Source organism: Trichechus manatus, unplaced genomic scaffold (genome assembly GCF_000243295.1).
Source record: "Trichechus manatus latirostris isolate Lorelei unplaced genomic scaffold, TriManLat1.0 scaffold00024, whole genome shotgun sequence".
NCBI lineage: Eukaryota > Metazoa > Chordata > Mammalia > Sirenia > Trichechidae > Trichechus > Trichechus manatus.
Genome location: NW_004443960.1, coordinates 4,765,302 through 4,773,683, shown reverse-complemented (window position 1 = coordinate 4,773,683; position 8,382 = coordinate 4,765,302). Strand labels below are relative to the sequence as shown.

General features: G+C 48.3%; 1 pseudogene; it reads left to right on the top strand.

Moving 5' to 3' along the window:
- The first annotated feature begins 2,978 nt into the window (after positions 1-2,978).
- Positions 2,979-8,382, top strand: part of LOC101358914 (ectonucleotide pyrophosphatase/phosphodiesterase family member 7-like) — a 45,734-nt pseudogene continuing 40,330 nt past the window's right edge.

Here is an 8,382-nt window from a genome sequence, read left to right as displayed (position 1 = left end):
CGGCCACCTCCACCGAACACTGCTGATTACACTCAGTGCTGCCCTTTGGGGAAGCTGTGGTGGACTTGCCTGGGAGCTGGCTGCATGACTGTGGCTGTTTTATCTGTTTACAGAATACAGAGATGTGTGTGGCTGGTCCCTAAGAAGGGCCGACCTGCCTGTATACAGTTCTCAAAGAGCCAAACCAATTAGGACAAGCATTCACATTCCCCGGAAGAATCTCCCACCAGGGACTCAAGGTTCTCTCCAGACCTTGGGACAATCCCAATCCTGGTATCAACAGCCATTCTCCTTTGGACCTGGCTTTACCAGAGCAGCATAAATGTTCATTGCCACCAAAGGAATCCAGGGACACATACTAAAGATAATGATGCTTTACTGTCCCTGGGTCACCTGTCCCTACCACGTGCTGGAAAGAGTGCCAAGTCCAACACGTCCTGTTACAAAGTGGCTCTGTTAGCATCATGACATCAGACAACAAAACTATCAGTGACAGTTCATCCACATAGTAAAGTGACTAACATCTGCTGGGCACTTACCATTGTTGTTGTTGTTCTCATTGTTGTGAGTTGCCGTCGAGCCAGCTCCAACTCACGGCGACCTTACACACAACAGAAAGAAACACTGCCCGGACCTGGGCCATCTGCATGATCATTGGTATGTTTGAGCCCATGGTTGTGGCTATTTGTGTCAATCCATCTCATTGACAGGTATGAAAATCTACCATTGAAATGAAAACTTAACATTACCAGGGACTAACGTAAGTGCTTGACATGCTGCTTTAGTCAAGACAGGCTAGGTTAAGCTGCAGTAACAAATGAACCCCAGGATCTCAGAGGCTTAGCAACAGAGGTTGATTTCTCACATTCCATGTCCACCGTGAGTTAGCCGGGGACTCTGTGGTTACTCAGAGACCCAGAAGGATGGAAAGCCCACCATCTCAACACATGGCCTCCACAGTTACTGCAACAGGAAGAGACAGTGGGAGGGTTATGCAGCAGCCCTGGAAAACTTCAGCCTGGAAGTGAGGCACGTGACTTCCACTCGCAGTCCATTGGGTATAACTAGACATGGGCCCATCTAACTACAAGGGGGCTGAGAAATGCAGCAAATGTCCCTGACAACATGCATGATCTCACCTGAGCCTCACAATCCCACGAAGTATATAGTTATCCCCACTTTATAGTGAAGAAGCCCTAGTGGCGCAATGGCTAAGCATTCAGCTGCTAACCAAAGGGTCAGCAGTTCAAACGCACCAGTGGAATCTGACTCATAGTGACCCTATAGGACAGAGTAGAACTGCCTCATAGGGTTTCCAAGGAGTAGCTGGCAGATTTGAACTGCCGACCTTCTGGCTAGCAGCCAAGCTCTTAACCACTGTGCCACGAGGGCTCCAGCTTTGGAAATCCTACGGGGCAGTTCTCCTCTCTCCTACAGGATCAAGATGAGTCCCAGTGGGTTCTGTTTGTTTTCGGTATTTCACAGTAAGGGAGCCCCTAGGTGGCCCAGATAGTTAAGTACCGAACTACCAACTAAAAGCCTGTGGTTCAAACCCACCCAGAGGCGCCCTGAGAGACGGGCCTGGCGATCTGCTTCTGAAGGGTCACGGCCTTGAAAACCCTCTGGAGAAGTTCTGCTCTGCACACGTGGGGTCTCTGGGAGTCGGAATCGACTCGAGGGCAGCTGACAACAACAGCATTTTACGGAGAAGGGACAGAGGCTTAGAGAGGTTCCGAAACTTGCCCCACAGTGTCCCGAGACGTGAACCAGGCCTGGAGGCTTCAAAACACTCTCACCCACTCTCGTCTACCATGCTGCACACTCATCACAAAGTTAGATGAAATCCCCTTGTGTAGCAAGCACCAGGCTAATTAACAGGATAAGCCAAGTTATGCAAATGTAAAATGGCTCTCCCCTGACACTCCACCTCCTCACCCCAAAGATTCAACCTAAGCAAATACCTGAAACAGAATTCTGACAATTTCAGCAAGGGTGAAACGGGGTCACCTCATCTGGCTCTGATACCCGGGCTGCAGTCCACCCACATCAAGACAAAAACTTTCCAAAAACTCCACCTGAAAACCCAGGAAGACTCTCTCTCCTCCTGTGACTGGGAAACCCACTGGTGACAACTTTCTGTAATTGACAGGTCTTTCTAAAGTGCAAAGGTAAATGTCATCCATCTACCTGCACACAGATCAAGGGTCAGCAAACTTTATGCCAGGCTTTGGAACTTTACTCAGGGGCTATGGGAGCCACCGAAGATTCAGGGGGAGTGTGTCCAGGTCATGCCGGCAGCAGGGGGAAGAGGCAAAGAGCTGTCTGGAGACCTGTCAAATCAAATGAATGAAGGGGTTTCCAACAGGCTCATTCTTTCAGCTGCCAGACTCAAGTCAAGCATGACCTGGACCAGGGAGTCCTGCCCAGCTTCTCCTGTACCTCCAGCCACTTAACCATGTAGGGCCCCTCCACTGCACGGAACCCTGTCTGTCCATCCCCTGGACTCTGAGCCACTCACAGGCAACTTCTGTGAAATATACTCTATGTCTTCTGCAACTAACACATCATCTGCGGTCAGGAATGTGGGGTGGAGGGGCCAATGCTTCAGTGTGTTCAAAGCAATTTGATCCCTTGGGGAATTTAACCCCCAATGACTAACCGAAAGGTGGGTGGTTCAAATCCAGAGGTGCCTCAGAAGAAAGACCTGGCAATCTGCTTCTGAAAGGCCACACCTATAAAAACCCTATGGAGCAGTTCTACCATGACACACGAGGGTGCCATGAGTTGGAATCGACTCAATGGCAACTGGTTTGGTTTTGTTTTTTGTTTTTTTGGTGGCCAGCAAACACATAGGCAAGTATTAAAACTATGGTTCCAGCCTCGCTTCTGCTGTGTGACCTTCATCAGTCCTATAGCCTCTCTGAGCCCCTGTTTACTCAGCTACAAAGTAAAAGCAGCCTTGTCGAGACACCCGCAGCATGACAGGGCTCAGCTCCCTCGCGCTCCTGCTGCCTATCCTGCTGGGCGGCGCCAGCGGCCACCCCATGCCCAGGAGGAAGGGTTTCCACAAGCTGCTGCTGGTCTCGTTCGACGGCTTCAGCTGAGACTACGACCAGGACGTGGACACGTCCCACACGGACCACCTTGCCAGGGAGGGCATGAAGGCCAAGTGCCTGACGCCACCCTCTGTGACCATGGCCTCCCCATCCCACTTTACCACCATCTTGGGTAAGCTGGGGAGGCTGAGGCAGTGCATGCAACCAGGGGCCGTCCCTGGTCAAACTCTGGCTTAGACTGTCACAGGATGCTGGGGGCTGTTCTAGGACCCTGCTATGGATTGAACTGTGTCCCCCATAAATATGGGCTGTAAATCCTAACCCCTATAGCCCCATTTGGGAACGGGTTTTTTTTGTTTTGTTAATGAGACAGTATTAGGGTAGGGTGTGTCTTAAGTCAATTTCTTTTGAGGTATAAAAGAGATTAAATAAGTGAGGAAACAGAGATCCAAGGAATAAGGACCTTCCCCCAGAGCCAACAGAGAGAGAAGGCCTTCCTCTAGGGCTGGCACCCTGAATTCAGACTTGGAGGCTCCTAAGCTGTGAGAATGTAAGTTTCTGTTGGTTACAGCCACCCACTTGCGGTATTTCTGTTATAGCAGCACTAGATAACTAAAACCCCATCGGCTCAGGAGCACGGGCAACTGAATGAGACAACAGCTGCAGCTCCTAAGGGGTCCCCCGGACCCCACACCCACCCACCCTCCATCTGCCTCTAACTCACTCACACAGTGGCCAGCGAGCATTTTCAGAAAGTAAATCGTTAAAAACACTAGAAAATAATTGTTGCAGAGTAGAAGTTCACTCCATAGGGTTTTCATGGCTGTGACCTTTCAGCAGCAGATCTCCAGGCCTTTCTTCCAAGGCATCTCTGGGTGAGTTGAACTGCAAGCTTTCAGTTAGCAACCGAGCGCTTAACCGTTTGTACCACTCAGGGACTCTGTTATGCATTGAATTTTGTCCCCCAAAAATGTGTATCAACTTGGCTAGCCCATAATTCCCAGTACTGTGTGGTTGTCCACCATTCTGTGATCTGATATGATTAACCTGTGTTGTAATCCTGACCTCAACCCTGGTGGTGTAGAGGTTAAGAGCTACGACTGCTCACCAAAAGGTCAGCAGTTAGAATCCACCAGCTGCCCCTTGGAAACTCTATGGGGCAGTTCTACTCTGTCCTTGAGGGTCACAATGAGTTGGAATCCACTCGATGACAACAGGTTTTATGACGTTACTGAGGCTGGATTAGAGGCAGCTGTGTTAATGAGGCAGGACTCAATCTACAGGATTAGGTTGTATCTTGAGTCAAACTCTTTTGAGATATAAAAGAGAGAAGTGAGCAGAGCAGAGAGGGACCTTATTATTACCACCAAGCAAGAAGAGCCAGGAGAGATACTCTTCCTTTGGACGTGGGGTCCCTGCGCTGAGAAGCTCCTAGACCAGGGTAAGACTGAAGACAGGGACCTTCCCCCAGAACCAACAGAGAAAATGCCTTCCCCTGCAGCTGGCACCCTGATTTTGGACTTCTAGCCGCCTAAACTGTGAGAGAATAATTTTTTCTTTGTTAAAGCCATCCACTTGTGGTATTTCTGTAAAAGGAGCACTAGATAACTAGGACAGACTCCTTTTACAAAAATAATAACGCATTAAAGTTTAGAGCACTTGATTAGGTCAGGTTGCCCTCCTGCTTAAAACCCTCCAGTGAAAGCTTCCCAGTGCTCTTAAAAGAGAATTCAAACCTTGTCTTTCTGGAGCCCAGAAAAGGAGCCCTCGTGGTGCAGTGGTTAACTGCTTGGCTGCTAAACAAAAGGTTGGCAGTTCAAACCCACCAGCTGCTCCTTGGCAGAAAGATGTGACAGAATGCTTCCAGAAAGATTACAGCCTTGGAAACCCTATAGGCCAGTTCTACTCTGTCCATGAGGTTGCTAAGAGTCGGAATCGACTCAGCAGCATACAGCAGCAACAACATCTCTAATACAATAATACTGCAAAGCAAGTATTGTCCCCATCCTACAGATGAGAAAACTAAGGCTCAGAGAGGCTGGAAAGCTGACCAATCACTCAGCCAGGAAGTAGACACGTAGGATCAGTTCTGCCCAGGTTTAGAGCCTGGGGTCCGCAGCCCCCTCCCACAGAGAAAGGGAGGGCAATGAGGGGTGCCTGGCCTCGTGAGCCTCACTCCTGCAGAGAACCACTCCCTCCGGGGTCCAAGGACGGCTTCAGGAGGACTGTAACCCCCCTGGCATCACATGCAAATTGCAGGGGCCTTTTTCTGGGGAAGAAGGCATCCCTGGGTGGTGCAAACAGTTAAGCACTGGGCTACTAACCAAAAGGTGGGTGGTTCAAATCCACCCCGAGGCGCCTGGGAAGAAAGGCGTGGTGGTCTACTTTGGAAAGATCACAGCCATTGAAAAGCCTGTGGAGCACAGTTCTATTCCGACACATATGTTGTTGCCATGAGTCTGAATGGACTCAAAGGCAACTTTATTTTATTTTTCTGGGAAGAGGGGTTTTATGGCTCCCATAGACTCTCCAAGTGGTCTTCAAATCAAAAACTTAACAAATAAAACCACTCAGAGAGAGATGTGCTGAGGTGGATTTTCCTACATGTAAACTCATGGAGAAGCAAACCATTTGGGAACTATTAGCGCCAGAAAGCAGGAGCTAAATGGCCCTTTTCTGGAGACAGCAAATGGCACTTCCCAGCAGCCTTAACTTCAGCCACTTAAGACATCTCCTGTGGGGAGATTCTGGGTCCCTGAGCGTTGAGAACATGACCGGCACAAAATATTACACGGTACACCCACCTCGTATGTATTCCCGGAAGGTTTCTGATGAGAAGACATACACAGTGAGGGCAAATTTTTAAAATTACAAAATCACCCCAACTACTCTCCTATGTTCATTGCCAGCCGGGATGGAAATGGGCACAGCTTCAACGGAGGGTTAACTGTGCAACGTCTAATAAAATCGCGAACACACAAACTTTCTTACTGGGCAATTACACTTGAAGAATATTAGATATGCTACAGATTGCCAGAAGAGTGGAAAGATTGGTCCTGGAAGAAGTACAGCAAGCACGTTGCTTAGAAGTGAGGATGGCGAGACTTCTTCTCATGTACTTTGGACACATCATCAGGAAGGACCAGTCCCTGGAGAGGACATCATGCTTGGTAAAGTACAGGGTCATTGAAAAAGAGGAAGACCCTCAATGAGATGGGTTGACACAGTGGCTGCAACAATGAGTTCAAACATAGCAATGATTGTGAGGGTGGCGCAGGACTGGGCAATGTTTCATTCTGTTATACATAGGGTCACTATGAATCGGAACCGACTCCATGGCACCTAACAACAATAATTCCGCTTGTAGGACTTGGTCCTGCAGACAGATTTGCTTGGTGAAAAATGACATGGGTAGCAAGTTCTTCATCGCATCAGTGTTTGTAACAGCCAGAAAAAAAGGAAACAACCTAAATACCCATGGAGAGGGGAATGGTTAAATAAAATACAAGGTATCCACCTTAAAAAGAAAGAATGAGGAAACTCTGTGTTCTGATAAGTGGCAATCTGTCTCCAAAATGGATTAAGTGACAAAAGCAAAATGCAAAGAATATGTATTAAAAAGAAAAAAAACTTGCCTCCACCAGACTGAGTCCAGTACAGCTAGATGGTGCCCGGCTACCACCACTGACTGCTCTGACCGGGATCACAACAGAGGGTCCTGGACAGAGCTGGAGAAGGATGTAGAACAAAATTCTAACTCACAAAAAAAAGACCGTATTTACTGGCCTAACATACTGGAGAAACCCCGAGAGTATGACCCCAGGACACCCTTTTAGCTCAGAGGTAAAGTTACTCCCGAGGTTCACCGTTCAGCTGGTGATTGGAGAGCCCCATAAAACAAAACGAGACTAATGAGGCACAGCAGTCCAGCGACAAGGACTAGAAGGCAGGAGGGGACAAAAAAGCTGTTGATAGGGAACCCAAGTGTCTTAGGCTGTGTTCTCTAGAGAAGCAAAACCAGTAAAGTGTATAAATACATATAGAGAGAGATTATATCAAGGAAACAGCTCACATGATTGTAGAGGCTAGAACGTCCCAAGTCCGTGGATCAGGGTAGAGGCCTCTCCCAAGTCACACAGCTGCAGAAGCTGGCAAGCCCAAGATTGGAAGGTCGGAGAGCAGGGCTGCCACTCACAGGCTGTGCAGATTGATGAATCCCAGGTTTGGCAAGATAAGCTGACAGCTCAAGTCCCAAGAAGGGGAGATGAGATGACAGGAAGCAGCCGCAGGATCCAGAGAGAGCAAAAAGCCGGAACATCTGCTTATATTCAGATGTGGGCCACACCCCCAAGGAGACTCCCTTTCATCTGATTGGCTACTCACAGTATATTCAATCATGGGAGTGATTACATTAAAACACGGAGAATCATGGCCCAGCCAAGTTGACGCACAATCTTAACTAACCATCACAGTCCACCCCTTGTCAACCTGGCACATGTACACATCTCCTTAAACCATACATAATCTCTGAATAAAGACAATGAGAAAGTCATACTTGTGCCTAACATGATGCAGCTAACACGCGTACAATCGAAAACGCACTAGCGCCATTTACAGCTTATGTTTTATAAGTGAAGGAAACAAAAATATTTGATGCACACATACAAAGTGCAAATACTCATAACAATTACAGTCCCCGTTTCTGCTACTGGTCACGTGGCCGTAACTGGTACTTAGAACTACCTTCTTCCACCACCCATTCTGTATTTCCTTTGCCCTCTGCAAGCACCTCGGCTGGTCGTGGTTCTTTGCCTGGTGGGGTGACCCAAACCTTCATTCCTGAAGGGTCTGTGTCATTAGTAGTCATGTCAGAATTAGGTTGCTGTAGTTTTCCATTGACTTTAATCACAGGGCATGGTAGTACTAAGAGACGCCCCAAGGAATCTGGTGCATTCCAGACATACTCTTCTTTACCTCCATTATGTAACATCAATCTGATTTCCTCTTGGTAATCACGATTAATCACACCAGTCAGTATAGTAACTCCCTTCTTTGCCTGTTGAGCCAGAGGCATAAGGAGCCCAAAGTGGCCAGGTGGCGTTCTTAACTTCCAGTTCAACGGAATCAGTGATGTGTCACCAGGTGGGAGCATGCCTCCCTTTGGAACTAAGACCTCTAGGCCTGCAGAGCATAAGGTCGAGGGGACAGGAAGCAAAAATCTTGCAAGTGGGTCACTAGGGGTAATAGTGAGTGATGCCACTCCCATTTCTATCCCTTGATTCCTGGACCCGTGAATCGTGGCTATGGGAGAAACAGCACCATATAT